The sequence below is a fragment of the Mixophyes fleayi genome, unplaced genomic scaffold (genome assembly GCF_038048845.1).
Source record: "Mixophyes fleayi isolate aMixFle1 unplaced genomic scaffold, aMixFle1.hap1 Scaffold_3688, whole genome shotgun sequence".
In the NCBI taxonomy this organism is placed as follows: domain Eukaryota; kingdom Metazoa; phylum Chordata; class Amphibia; order Anura; family Limnodynastidae; genus Mixophyes; species Mixophyes fleayi.
In genome coordinates this window covers 12,501-26,780 of record NW_027447676.1, presented here as the reverse complement: position 1 = coordinate 26,780, position 14,280 = coordinate 12,501, and the positions used below count along the sequence as shown (strand labels likewise).

The 14,280-nt window shown below is 34.3% G+C and overlaps 10 non-coding genes across 10 annotated transcripts; all 10 read left to right on the top strand.

Annotated features, from left to right (window-relative positions):
- The first annotated feature begins 422 nt into the window (after nucleotides 1–422).
- On the top strand, nucleotides 423–494 carry TRNAG-UCC (transfer RNA glycine (anticodon UCC)). Its single transcript has one exon. It is a non-coding gene; the product is annotated as a tRNA-Gly (tRNA).
- A 4,400-nt stretch (nucleotides 495–4,894) lies between these two features.
- TRNAG-UCC (transfer RNA glycine (anticodon UCC)) lies at nucleotides 4,895–4,966 on the top strand. The gene has a single exon. It is a non-coding gene; the product is annotated as a tRNA-Gly (tRNA).
- Nucleotides 4,967–5,749: 783 nt separating this feature from the next.
- On the top strand, nucleotides 5,750–5,821 carry TRNAG-UCC (transfer RNA glycine (anticodon UCC)). The gene has a single exon. It is a non-coding gene; the product is annotated as a tRNA-Gly (tRNA).
- Nucleotides 5,822–6,676: 855 nt separating this feature from the next.
- On the top strand, nucleotides 6,677–6,748 carry TRNAG-UCC (transfer RNA glycine (anticodon UCC)). Its single transcript has one exon. It is a non-coding gene; the product is annotated as a tRNA-Gly (tRNA).
- Nucleotides 6,749–8,518: 1,770 nt separating this feature from the next.
- On the top strand, nucleotides 8,519–8,590 carry TRNAG-UCC (transfer RNA glycine (anticodon UCC)). Its single transcript has one exon. It is a non-coding gene; the product is annotated as a tRNA-Gly (tRNA).
- A 770-nt stretch (nucleotides 8,591–9,360) lies between these two features.
- Nucleotides 9,361–9,431, top strand: TRNAG-UCC (transfer RNA glycine (anticodon UCC)). The gene has a single exon. It is a non-coding gene; the product is annotated as a tRNA-Gly (tRNA).
- A 796-nt stretch (nucleotides 9,432–10,227) lies between these two features.
- TRNAG-UCC (transfer RNA glycine (anticodon UCC)) lies at nucleotides 10,228–10,299 on the top strand. Its single transcript has one exon. It is a non-coding gene; the product is annotated as a tRNA-Gly (tRNA).
- Nucleotides 10,300–11,117: 818 nt separating this feature from the next.
- Nucleotides 11,118–11,189, top strand: TRNAG-UCC (transfer RNA glycine (anticodon UCC)). Its single transcript has one exon. It is a non-coding gene; the product is annotated as a tRNA-Gly (tRNA).
- A 773-nt stretch (nucleotides 11,190–11,962) lies between these two features.
- Nucleotides 11,963–12,034, top strand: TRNAG-UCC (transfer RNA glycine (anticodon UCC)). Its single transcript has one exon. It is a non-coding gene; the product is annotated as a tRNA-Gly (tRNA).
- Nucleotides 12,035–12,831: 797 nt separating this feature from the next.
- Nucleotides 12,832–12,903, top strand: TRNAG-UCC (transfer RNA glycine (anticodon UCC)). Its single transcript has one exon. It is a non-coding gene; the product is annotated as a tRNA-Gly (tRNA).
- Nucleotides 12,904–14,280: the final 1,377 nt, after the last annotated feature.

Here is a 14,280-nt window from a genome sequence, read left to right as displayed (position 1 = left end):
TCATTTTCAAACCCTACTGTGTATTAAATGTATCTTTTCAATCATTAAAGGGAGTGCTTTGCAGTCGACACTTCGTGATACACTGGTGGGCATAGCGTTCTTCTAAGCAGTTGACTTGGTTTTTATACCGGACTGCTTTTCTCTTTTACCTTTTAACATTCTAAAAATTGTCCCACAGAAGATCAATTCCTCTTGCCAGTAATGGAGGTGTAGCCAAATCCTTTGTTCATGGCCAACCAATTCATTTTCTTTTCTCAATTCTTTGAAACCTTTGTGTAAAAAGTGGACCATGAACATTGAACTTATGCACAGATAAGCCTCTTTCGTTCAGGAATTTCTTTTCAATTCATTATTTAAATCCTGTTTTATGATTGCTCACTAGATTTTGCAATTGATTTTTAAACATTTAAAAAAAACCAAAAGCGTTGGTGGTATAGTGGTGAGCATAGCTGCCTTCCAAGCAGTTGACCTGGGTTCGATTCCCAGCCAACGCATTGTGTTTATAGTATTGAATCTTTAGTTCTTCAAGATGCTGCTTAAAAGTGCTCAGAATACAAACTGCTTAGAGAAATTTTAATAGTTTAAAGAATTTGGAAATTTTATCATATGACAACTTCTTCTTCTTCTTCTTCTTCTTCTTCTTCTTCTTCATCTTCTTCTTCTTCTTCTCTCTCATTCACTGTATGCTTGAACAATTAAAAATCAACAGTTCTAAATAGACTGGTGTCAATAAGACTATTGAAATGCATTTTCTTATTGGTTGTCTAGCTTTTAACACCAATTTACTCTTGCAGAAATGCGTGGAGAAAGACTTGTATATCCCTCCAATATTCACAGTTTTAACCATTTTCAAACCCTACTGTGTATTAAATGTATCTTTTCAATCATTAAAGGGAGTGCTTTGCAGTCGACACTTCGTGATACACTGGTGGGCATAGCGTTCTTCTAAGCAGTTGACTGGTTTTTATACCGGACTGCTTTTCTCTTTTACCTTTTAACATTCTAAAAATTGTCCCACAGAAGATCAATTCCTCTTGCCAGTAATGGAGGTGTAGCCAAATCCTTTGTTCATGGCCAACCAATTCATTTTCTTTTCTCAATTCTTTGAAACCTTTGTGTAAAAAGTGGACCATGAACATTGAACTTATGCACAGATAAGCCTCTTTCGTTCAGGAATTTCTTTTCAATTCATTATTTAAATCCTGTTTTATGATTGCTCACTAGATTTTGCAATTGATTTTTAAACATTTAAAAAAAAACAAAAGTGTTGGTGGTATAGTGGTGAGCATAGCTGCCTTCCAAACAGTTGACCTGGGTTTGATTCCCAGCCAATGCATTGTGTTTATAGTATTGAATCTTTAGTTCTTCAAGATGCTGCTTAAAAAGTGCTCAGAACACAAACTGCCTAGAGAAATTTTAATAGTTTAAAGAATTTGGAAATTTTATCATATGACAACTTCTTCTTCTTCTTCTTCTTCTTCTTCTTCTTCTTCTTCTTCTTCTTCTTCTTCTTCTTCTTCTTCTTCTTCTTCTTCTTCTTCTTCTTCTTCTCTCTCATTCACTGTATGCTAGAATAATGAACAATTACAAATCAACAGTTCTAAATAGACTGGTGCCAATAAGACTATTGAAATGCATTTTCTTATTGGTTGTCTAGCTTTTAACACCAATTTACTCTTGCAGAAATGCGTGGAGAAAGACTTGTATATCCCTCCAATATTCACAGTTTTAACCATTTTCAAACCCTACTGTGTATTAAATGTATCTTTTCAATCATTAAAGGGAGTGCTTTGCAGTCGACACTTCGTGATACACTGGTGGGCATAGCGTTCTTCTAAGCAGTTGACTTGGTTTTTATACCGGACTGCTTTTCTCTTTTACCTTTTAACATTCTAAAAATTGTCCCACAGAAGATCAATTCCTCTTGCCAGTAATGGAGGTGTAGCCAAATCCTTTGTTCATGGCCAACCAATTCATTTTCTTTTCTCAATTCTTTGAAACCTTTGTGTAAAAAGTGGACCATGAACATTGAACTTATGCACAGATAAGCCTCTTTCGTTCAGGAATTTCTTTTCAATTCATTATTTAAATCCTGTTTTATGATTGCTCACTAGATTTTGCAATTGATTTTTAAACATTTAAAAAAAACAAAAGTGTTGGTGGTATAGTGGTGAGCATAGCTGCCTTCCAAACAGTTGACCTGGGTTTGATTCCCAGCCAATGCATTGTGTTTATAGTATTGAATCTTTAGTTCTTCAAGATGCTGCTTAAAAAGTGCTCAGAATACAAACTGCTTAGAGAAATTTTAATAGTTAAAGAATTTGGAAATTTTATCATATGGACAACTTCTTCTTCTTCTTCTTCTTCTTCTTCTTCTTCTTCTTCATCTTCTTCTTCTTCTTCTCTCTCATTCACTGTATGCTTGAACAATTAAAAATCAACAGTTCTAAATAGACTGGTGCCAATAAGACTATTGAAATGCATTTTCTTATTGGTTGTCTAGCTTTTAACACCAATTTACTCTTGCAGAAATGCGTGGAGAAAGACTTGTATATCCCTCCAATATTCACAGTTTTAACCATTTTCAAACCCTACTGTGTATTAAATGTATCTTTCAATCATTAAAGGGAGTGCTTTGCAGTCGACACTTCGTGATACACTGGTGGGCATAGCGTTCTTCTAAGCAGTTGACTTGGTTTTTATACCGGACTGCTTTTCTCTTTTACCTTTTAACATTCTAAAAATTGTCCCACAGAAGATCAATTCCTCTTGCCAGTAATGGAGGTGTAGCCAAATCCTTTGTCATGGCCAACCAATTCATTTTCTTTTCTCAATTCTTTGAAACCTTTGTGTAAAAAGTGGACCATGAACATTGAACTTATGCACAGATAAGCCTCTTTCGTTCAGGAATTTCTTTTCAATTCATTATTTAATCCTGTTTATGATTGCTCACTAGATTTTGCAATTGATTTTTAAACATTTAAAAAAAAACAAAAGTGTTGGTGGTATAGTGGTGAGCATAGCTGCCTTCCAAACAGTTGACCTGGTTTGATTCGCAGCCAATGCATTGTGTTTATAGTATTGAATCTTTAGTTCTTCAAGATGCTGCTTAAAAAGTGCTCAGAACACAAACTGCTTAGAGAAATTTTAATAGTTTAAAGAATTTGGAAATTTTATCATATGACAACTTCTTCTCTTCTTCTTCTTCTTCTTCTTCTTCTTCTTCTTCTTCTTCTTCTTCTTCTTCTTCTTCTTCTTCTTCTTCTTCTTCTTCTCTCTCATTCACTGTATGCTAGAATAATGAACAATTACAAATCAACAGTTCTAAATAGACTGGTGCCAATAAGACTATTGAAATGCATTTTCTTATTGGTTGTCTAGCTTTTAACACCAATTTACTCTTGCAGAAATGCGTGGAGAAAGACTTGTATATCCCTCCAATATTCACAGTTTTAACCATTTTCAAACCCTACTGTGTATTAAATGTATCTTTTCAATCATTAAAGGGAGTGCTTTGCAGTCGACACTTCGTGATACACTGGTGGGCATAGCGTTCTTCTAAGCAGTTGACTTGGTTTTTATACCGGACTGCTTTTCTCTTTTACCTTTTAACATTCTAAAAATTGTCCCACAGAAGATCAATTCCTCTTGCCAGTAATGGAGGTGTAGCCAAATCCTTTGTTCATGGCCAACCAATTCATTTTCTTTTCTCAATTCTTTGAAACCTTTGTGTAAAAAGTGACCATGAACATTGAACTTTATGCACAGATAAGCCTCTTTCGTTCAGGAATTTCTTTTCAATTCATTATTTAAATCCTGTTTTATGATTGCTCACTAGATTTTGCAATTGATTTTTAAACATTTAAAAAAAAACAAAAGTGTTGGTGGTATAGTGGTGAGCATAGCTGCCTTCCAAACAGTTGACTGGGTTTGATTCCCAGCCAATGCATTGTGTTTATAGTATTGAATCTTTAGTTCTTCAAGATGCTGCTTAAAAAGTGCTCAGAACACAAACTGCTTAGAGAAATTTTAATAGTTTAAAGAATTTGGAAATTTTATCATATGACAACTTCTTCTTCTTCTTCTTCTTCTTCTTCTTCTTCTTCTTCTTCTTCTTCTTCTTCTTCTTCTTCTTCTTCTTCTTCTTCTTCTTCTTCTTCTTCTTCTTCTTCTTCTTCTTCTTCTTCTTCTTCTTCTTCTTCTTCTTCTTCTTCTTCTTCTTCTTCTTCTTCTTCTTCTTCTTCTTCTTCTTCTTCTTCTTCTTCTTCTTCTTCTTCTTCTTCTTCTCTCTCATTCACTGTATGCTAGAATAATGAACAATTACAAATCAACAGTTCTAAATAGACTGGTGCCAATAAGACTATTGAAATGCATTTTCTTATTGGTTGTCTAGCTTTTAACACCAATTTACTCTTGCAGAAATGCGTGGAGAAAGACTTGTATATCCCTCCAATATTCACAGTTTTAACCATTTTCAAACCCTACTGTGTATTAAATGTATCTTTTCAATCATTAAAGGGATGGGAGTGCTTTGCAGTCGACACTTCGTGATACACTGGTGGGCATAGCGTTCTTCTAAGCAGTTGACTTGGTTTTTATACCGGACTGCTTTTCTCTTTTACCTTTTAACATTCTAAAAATTGTCCCACAGAAGATCAATTCTCTTGCCAGTAATGGAGGTGTAGCCAAATCCTTTGTTCATGGCCAACCAATTCATTTTCTTTTCTCAATTCTTTGAAACCTTTGTGTAAAAAGTGGACCATGAACATTGAACTTATGCACAGATATGCCTCTTTCGTTCAGGAATTTCTTTTCAATTCATTATTTAAATCCTGTTTTATGATTGCTCACTAGATTTTGCAATTGATTTTTAAACATTTAAAAAAACCCAAAAGCGTTGGTGGTATAGTGGTGAGCATAGCTGCCTTCCATGCAGTTGACCTGGGTTCGATTCCCAGCCAACGCATTGTGTTTATAGTATTGAATCTTTAGTTCTTCAAGATGCTGCTTAAAAAGTGCTCAGAATACAAACTGCTTAGAGAAATTTTAATAGTTTAAAGAATTTGGAAATTTTATCATATGACAATTTCTTCTTCTTCTTCTTCTTCTTCTTCTTCTTCATCTTCTTCTTCTTCTTCTTCTTCTCTCTCATTCACTGTATGCTAGAATAATTAACAATTAAAAATCAACAGTTCTAAATAGACTGGTGCCAATAAGACTATTGAAATGCATTTTCTTATTGGTTGTCTAGCTTTTAACACCAATTTACTCTTGCAGAAATGCGTGGAGAAAGACTTGTATATCCCTCCAATATTCACAGTTTTAACCATTTTCAAACCCTACTGTGTATTAAATGTATCTTTTCAATCATTAAAGGGAGTGCTTTGCAGTCGACACTTCGTGATACACTGGTGGTCATAGCGTTCTTCTAAGCAGTTGACTTGGTTTTTATACCGGACTGCTTTTCTCTTTTACCTTTTAACATTCTAAAAATTGTCCCACAGAAGATCAATTCCTCTTGCAGTAATGGAGGTGTAGACAAATCCTTTGTTCATGGCCAACCAATTCATTTTCTTTTCTCAATTCTTTGAAACCTTTGTGTAAAAAGTGGACCATGAACATTGAACTTATGCACAGATAAGCCTCTTTCGTTCAAGAATTTCTTTTCAATTCATTATTTAAATCCTGTTTTTATGATTGCTCACTAGATTTTGCAATTGATTTTTAAACATTTAAAAAAAAAACAAAAGTGTTGGTGGTATAGTGGTGAGCATAGCTGCCTTCCAAGCAGTTGACCTGGGTTTGATTCCCAGCCAATGCATTGTGTTTATAGTATTGAATCTTTAGTTCTTCAAGATGCTGCTTAAAAAGTGCTCAGAACACAAACTGCTTAGAGAAATTTTAATAGTTTAAAGAATTTGGAAATTTTATCATATGACAACTTCTTCTTCTTCTTCTTCTTCTTCTTCTTCTTCTTCTTCTTCTTCTTCTTCTGCTTCTTCTTCTTCTTCTGCTTCTTCTTCTTCTTCTTCTTCTTCTTCTTCTTCTTCTTCTTCTTCTTCTTCTTCTTCTTCTCTCTCATTCACTGTATGCTAGAATAATGAACAATTACAAATCAACAGTTCTAATAGACTGGTGCCAATAAGACTATTGAAATGCATTTTCTTATTGGTTGTCTAGCTTTTAACACCAATTTACTCTTGCAGAAATGCGTGGAGAAAGACTTGTATATCCCTCCAATATTCACAGTTTTAACCATTTTCAAACCCTACTGTGTATTAAATGTATCTTTTCAATCATTAAAGGGAGTGCTTTGCAGTCGACACTTCGTGATACACTGGTGGGCATAGCGTTCTTCTAAGCAGTTGACTTGGTTTTTATACCGGACTGCTTTTCTCTTTTACCTTTTAACATTCTAAAAATTGTCCCACAGAAGATCAATTCCTCTTGCCAGTAATGGAGGTGTAGCCAAATCCTTTGTTCATGGCCAACCAATTCATTTTCTTTTCTCAATTCTTTGAAACCTTTGTGTAAAAAGTGGACCATGAACATTGAACTTATGCACAGATAAGCCTCTTTCGTTCAGGTATTTCTTTTCAATTCATTATTTAAATCCTGTTTTATGATTGCTCACTAGATTTTGCAATTGATTTTTAAACATTTAAAAAAAAAAAAAGCGTTGGTGGTATAGTGGTGAGCATAGCTGCCTTCCAAGCAGTTGACCTGGGTTCGATTCCCAGCCAACGCATTGTGTTTATAGTATTGAATCTTTAGTTCTTCAAGATGCTGCTTAAAAAGTGCTCAGAACACAAACTGCTTAGAGAAATTTTAATAGTTTAAAGAATTTGGAAATTTTATCATATGACAACTTCTTCTTCTTCTTCTTCTTCTTCTTCTTCTTCTTCTTCTTCTTCTTCTTCTTCATCTTCTTCTTCTTCTTCTCTCTCATTCACTGTATGCTAGAATAATGAACAATTAAAAATCAACAGTTCTAAATAGACTGGTGCCAATAAGACTATTGAAATGCATTTTCTTATTGGTTGTCTAGCTTTTAACACCAATTTACTCTTGCAGAAATGCGTGGAGAAAGACTTGTATATCCCTCCAATATTCACAGTTTTAACCATTTTCAAACCCTACTGTGTATTAAATGTATCTTTTCAATCATTAAAGGGAGTGCTTTGCAGTCGACACTTCGTGATACACTGGTGGGCATAGCGTTCTTCTAAGCTGTTGACTTGGTTTTTATACCGGACTGCTTTTCTCTTTTACCTTTTAACATTCTAAAAATTGTCCCACAGAAGATCAATTCCTCTTGCCAGTAATGGAGGTGTAGCCAAATCCTTTGTTCATGGCCAACCAATTCATTTTCTTTTCTCAATTCTTTGAAACCTTTGTGTAAAAAGTGGACCATGAACATTGAACTTATGCACAGATAAGCCTCTTTCGTTCAGGAATTTCTTTTCAATTCATTATTTAAATCCTGTTTTATGATTGCTCACTAGATTTTGCAATTGATTTTTAAACATTTAAAAAAAACCAAAAACATTGGTGGTATAGTGGTGAGCATAGCTGCCTTCCAAGCAGTTGACCTGGGTTTGATTCCCAGCCAACGCATTGTGTTTATAATATTGAATCTTTAGTTCTTCAAGATGCTGCTTAAAAAGTGCTCAGAACACAAACTGCTTAGAGAAATTTTAATAGTTTAAAGAATTTGGAAATTTTATCATATGACAACTTCTTCTTCTTCTTCTTCTTCTTCTTCTTCTTCTTCTTCTTCTTCTTCTTCTTCTTCTTCTTCTTCTTCTTCTTCTTCTTCTTCTTCTTCTTCTTCTTCTTCTTCTTCTTCTTCTTCTTCTTCTTCTTCTTCTTCTTCTTCTTCTTCTTCTTCTTCTTCTTCTTCTTCTTCTTCTTCTTTCTCATTCACTGTATGCTAGAATAATGAACAATTAAAAATCAACAGTTCTAAATAGACTGGTGCCAATAAGACTATTGAAATGCATTTTCTTATTGGTTGTCTAGCTTTTAACACCAATTTACTCTTGCAGAAATGCGTGGAGAAAGACTTGTATATCCCTCCAATATTCACAGTTTTAACCATTTTCAAACCCTACTGTGTATTAAATGTATCTTTTCAATCATTAAAGGGAGTGCTTTGCAGTCGACACTTCGTGATACACTGGTGGGCATAGCGTTCTTCTAAGCAGTTGACTTGGTTTTTATACCGGACTGCTTTTCTCTTTTACCTTTTAACATTCTAAAAATTGTCCCACAGAAGATCAATTCCTCTTGCCAGTAATGAGGTGTAGCCAAATCCTTTGTTCATGGCCAACCAATTCATTTTCTTTTCTCAATTCTTTGAAACCTTTGTGTAAAAAGTGGACCATGAACATTGAACTTATGCATAGATAAGCCTCTTTCGTTCAGGAATTTCTTTTCAATTCATTATTTAAATCCTGTTTTATGATTGCTCACTAGATTTTGCAATTGATTTTTAAACATTTAAAAAAAACCAAAAGCGTTGGTGGTATAGTGGTGAGCATAGCTGCCTTCCAAGCAGTTGACCTGGGTTCGATTCCCAGCCAACGCATTGTGTTTATAGTATTGAATCTTTAGTTCTTCAAGATGCTGCTTAAAAAGTGCTCAGAACACAAACTGCTTAGAGAAATTTTAATAGCTTAAAGAATTTGGAAATTTTATCATATGACAACTTCTTCTCTCTTCTTCTTCTTCTTCTTCTTCTTCTTCTTCTTCTTCTTTCTCATTCACTGTATGCTAGAATAATGAACAATTAAAAATCAACAGTTCTAAATAGACTGGTGCCAATAAGACTATTGAAATGCATTTTCTTATTGGTTGTCTAGCTTTTAACACCAATTTACTCTTGCAGAAATGCGTGGAGAAAGACTTGTATATCCCTCCAATATTCACAGTTTTAACCATTTTCAAAACCCTACTGTGTATTAAATGTATCTTTTCAATCATTAAAGGGAGTGCTTTGCAGTCGACACTTCGTGATACATTGGTGGGCATAGCGTTCTTCTAAGCAGTTGACTTGGTTTTTATACCGGACTGCTTTTCTCTTTTACCTTTTAACATTCTAAAAATTGTCCCACAGAAGATCAATTCCTCTTGCCAGTAATGGAGGTGTAGCCAAATCCTTTGTTCATGGCCAACCAATTCATTTTCTTTCTCAATTCTTTGAAACCTTTGTGTAAAAAGTGGACCATGAACATTGAACTTATGCACAGATAAGCCTCTTTCGTTCAGGTATTTCTTTTCAATTCATTATTAAATCCTGTTTTATGATTGCTCACTAGATTTTGCAATTGATTTTTAAACATTTAAAAAAAACCAAAAGAGTTGGTGGTATAGTGGTGAGCATAGCTGCCTTCCAAGCAGTTGACTGGGTTCGATTCCCAGCCAACGCATTGTGTTTATAGTATTGAATCTTTAGTTCTTCAAGATGCTGCTTAAAAAGTGCTCAGAACACAAACTGCTTAGAGAAATTTTAATAGTTTAAAGAATTTGGAAATTTTATCATATGACAACTTCTTCTTCTTCTTCTTCTTCTTCTTCTTCTTCTTCTTCTTCTTCTTCTTCTTCATCTTCTTCTTCTTCTTCTCTCTCATTCACTGTATGCTAGAATAATGAACAATTAAAAATCAACAGTTCTAAATAGACTGGTGCCAATAAGACTATTGAAATGCATTTTCTTATTGGTTGTCTAGCTTTTAACACCAATTTACTCTTGCAGAAATGCGTGAGAAAGACTTGTATATCCCTCCAATATTCACAGTTTTAAACCATTTTCAAACCCTACTGTGTATTAAATGTATCTTTTCAATCATTAAAGGGAGTGCTTTGCAGTCGACACTTCGTGATACACTGGTGGGCATAGCGTTCTTCTAAGCAGTTGACTTGGTTTTTATACCGGACTGCTTTTCTCTTTTACCTTTTACATTCTAAAAATTGTCCCACAGAAGATCAATTCCTCTTGCCAGTAATGGAGGTGTAGCCAAATCCTTTGTTCATGGCCAACCAATTCATTTTCTTTTCTCAATTCTTTGAAACCTTTGTGTAAAAAGTGGACCATGAACATTGAACTTATGCACAGATAAGCCTCTTTCGTTCAGGTATTTCTTTTCAATTCATTATTTAAATCCTGTTTTATGATTGCTCACTAGATTTTGCAATTGATTTTAAACATTTAAAAAAAACTAAAAAGCGTTGGTGGTATAGTGGTGAGCATAGCTGCCTTCCAAGCAGTTGACCTGGGTTCGATTCCCAACCAACGCATTGTGTTTATAGTATTGAATCTTTAGTTCTTCAAGATGCTGCTTAAAAAGTGCTCAGAACACAAACTGCTTAGAGAAATTTTAATAGTTTAAAGAATTTGGAAATTTTATCATATGACAACTTCTTCTTCTTCTTCTTCTTCTTCTTCTTGCTTCTTCTTCTTCTTCTTCTTCTTCTTCTTCTTCTTCTTCTTCGTCTTCTTCTTCTTTTTCTTCTTTCTCATTCACTGTATGCTAGAATAATGAACAATTAAAAATCAACAGTTCTAAATAGACTGGTGCCAATAAGACTATTGAATTGCATTTTCTTATTGGTTGTCTAGCTTTTAACACCAATTTACTCTTGCAGAAATGCGTGGAGAAAGACTTGTATATCCCTCCAATATTCACAGTTTTAACCATTTTCAAACCCTACTGTGTATTAAATGTATCTTTTCAATCATTAAAGGAGTGCTTTGCAGTCGACACTTCGTGATACACTGGTGGGCATAGCGTTCTTCTAAGCAGTTGACTTGGTTTTTATACCGGACTGCTTTTCTCTTTTACCTTTTAACATTCTAAAAATTGTCCCACAGAAGATCAATTCCTCTTGCCAGTAATGGAGGTGTAGCCAAATCCTTTGTTCATGGCCAACCAATTCATTTTCTTTTCTCAATTCTTTGAAACCTTTGTGTAAAAAGTGGACCATGAACATTGAACTTATGCACAGATAAGCCTCTTTCGTTCAGGTATTTCTTTTCAATTCATTATTTAAATCCTGTTTTATGATTGCTCACTAGATTTTGCAATTGATTTTTAAACATTTAAAAAAAACCAAAAGCGTTGGTGGTATAGTGGTGAGCATAGCTGCCTTCCAAGCAGTTGACCTGGGTTCGATTCCCAGCCAACGCATTGTGTTTATAGTATTGAATCTTTAGTTCTTCAAGATGCTGCTTAAAAAGTGCTCAGAACACAAACTGCTTAGAGAAATTTTAATAGTTTAAAGAATTTGGAAATTTTATCATATGACAACTTCTTCTTCTTCTTCTTCTTCTTCTTCTTCATCTTCTTCTTCTTCTTCTCTCTCATTCACTGTATGCTAGAATAATGAACAATTAAAAATCAACAGTTCTAAATAGACTGGTGCCAATAAGACTATTGAAATGCATTTTCTTATTGGTTGTCTAGCTTTTAACACCAATTTACTCTTGCAGAAATGCGTGGAGAAAGACTTGTATATCCCTCCAATATTCACAGTTTTAACCATTTTCAAACCCTACTGTGTATTAAATGTATCTTTTCAATCATTAAAGGGAGTGCTTTGCAGTCGACACTTCGTGATACACTGGTGGGCATAGCGTTCTTCTAAGCAGTTGACTTGGTTTTTATACCGGACTGCTTTTCTCTTTTACCTTTTAACATTCTAAAAATTGTCCCACAGAAGATCAATTCCTCTTGCCAGTAATGGAGGTGTAGCCAAATCCTTTGTTCATGGCCAACCAATTCATTTTCTTTTCTCAATTCTTTGAAACCTTTGTGTAAAAAGTGGACCATGAACATTGAACTTATGCACAGATAAGTCTCTTTCGTTCAGGAATTTCTTTTCAATTCATTATTTAAATCCTGTTTTATGATTGCTCACTAGATTTTGCAATTGATTTTTAAACATTTAAAAAAAACCAAAAGCGTTGGTGGTATAGTGGTGAGCATAGCTGCCTTCCAAGCAGTTGACCTGGGTTCGATTCCCAGCCAACGCATTGTGTTTATAGTATTGAATCTTTAGTTCTTCAAGATGCTGCTTAAAAAGTGCTCAGAACACAAACTGCTTAGAGAAATTTTAATAGTTTAAAGAATTTGGAAATTTTATCATATGACAAATTCTTCTTCTTCTTCTTCTTCTTCTTCTTCTTCTTCTTTTTCTTCTTCTTCTTCTTCTTCTTCTTCTCTCTCATTCACTGTATGCTAGAATAATGAACAATTAAAAATCAACAGTTCTAAATAGACTGGTGCCAATAAGACTATTGAAATGCATTTTCTTATTGGTTGTCTAGCTTTAACACCAATTTACTCTTGCAGAAATGCGTGGAGAAAGACTTGTATATCCCTCCAATATTCACAGTTTTAACCATTTTCAAACCCTACTGTGTATTAAATGTATCTTTTCAATCATTAAAGGGAGTGCTTTGCAGTCGACACTTTGTGATACACTGGTGGGGATAGCGTTCTTCTAAGCAGTTGACTTGGTTTTTATACCGGACTGCTTTTCTCTTTACCTTTTAACATTCTAAAAATTGTCCCACAGAAGATCAATTCCTCTTGCCAGTAATGGAGGTGTAGCCAAATCCTTTGTTCATGGCCAACCAATTCATTTTCCTTTTCTCAATTCTTTGAAACCTTTGTGTAAAAAGTGGACCATGAACATTGAACTTATGCACAGATAAGCCTCTTTCGTTCAGGAATTTCTTTTCAATTCATTATTTAAATCCTGTTTTATGATTGCTCACTAGATTTTAGATTTTGCAATTGATTTTTAAACATTTAAAAAAAACCAAAAGCGTTGGTGGTATAGTGGTGAGCATAGCTGCCTTCCAAGCAGTTGACCTGGGTTCGATTCCCAGCCAACGCATTGTGTTTATAGTATTGAATCTTTAGTTCTTCAAGATGCTGCTTAAAAAGTGCTCAGAACACAAACTGCTTAGAGAAATTTTAATAGTTTAAAGAATTTGGAAATTTTATCATATGACAAATTCTTCTTCTTCTTCTTCTTCTTCTTCTTCTTCTTTTTCTTCTTCTTCTTCTTCTTCTTCTTCTCTCTCATTCACTGCATGCTAGAATAATGAACAATTAAAAATCAACAGTTCTAAATAGACTGGTGCCAATAAGACTATTGAAATGCATTTTCTTATTGGTTGTCTAGCTTTTAACACCAATTTACTCTTGCAGAAATGCGTGGAGAAAGACTTGTATATCCCTCCAATATTCACAGTTTTAACCATTTTCAAACCCTACTGTGTATTAAATGTATCTTTTCAATCATTAAAGGGAGTGCTTTGCAGTCGACACTTCGTGATACACAGGTGGGCATAGCGTTCTTCTAAGCAGTTGACTTGGTTTTATACGGACTGCTTTTCTCTTTTACCTTTTAACATTCTAAAATTGTCCCACAGAAGATCAATTCCTCTTGCCAGTAATGGAGGTGTAGCCAAATCCTTTGTTCATGGCCAACCAATTCATTTTCTTTTCTCAATTCTTTGAAACCTTTGTGTAAAAAGTGGACCATGAACATTGAACTTATGCACAGATAAGCCTCTTTCGTTCAGGAATTTCTTTTCAATTCATTATTTAAATCCTGTTTTATGATTGCTCACTAGATTTTGCAATTGATTTTTAAACATTTAAAAAAAAACAAAAGTATTGGTGGTATAGTGGTGAGCATAGCTGCCTTCCAAACAGTTGACCTGGGTTCGATTCCCAGCCAACGCATTGTGTTTATAGTATTGAATCTTTAGTTCTTCAAGATGCTGCTTAAAAAGTGCTCAGAACACAAACTGCTTAGAGAAATTTTAATAGTTTAAAGAATTTGGAAATTTTATCATATGACAACTTCTTCTTCTTCTTCTTCTTCTTCTTCTTCTTCTTCTTCTTCATCTTCTTCTTCTTCTTCTTCTTCTTCTTCTTCTTCTTCTTCTTCTTCTTCTTCTTCTTCTTCTTTCTCATTCACTGTATGCTAGAATAATGAACAATTAAAAATCAACAGTTCTAAATAGACTGGTGCCAATAAGACTATTGAAATGCATTTTCTTATTGGTTGTCTAGCTTTTAACACCAATTTACTCTTGCAGAAATGCGTGGAGAAAGACTTGTATATCCCTCCAATATTCACAGTTTTAACCATTTTCAAACCCTACTGTGTATTAAATGTATCTTTTCAATCATTAAAGGGAGTGCTTTGCAGTCGACACTTCGTGATACACTGGTGGGCATAGCGTTCTTCTAAGCAGTT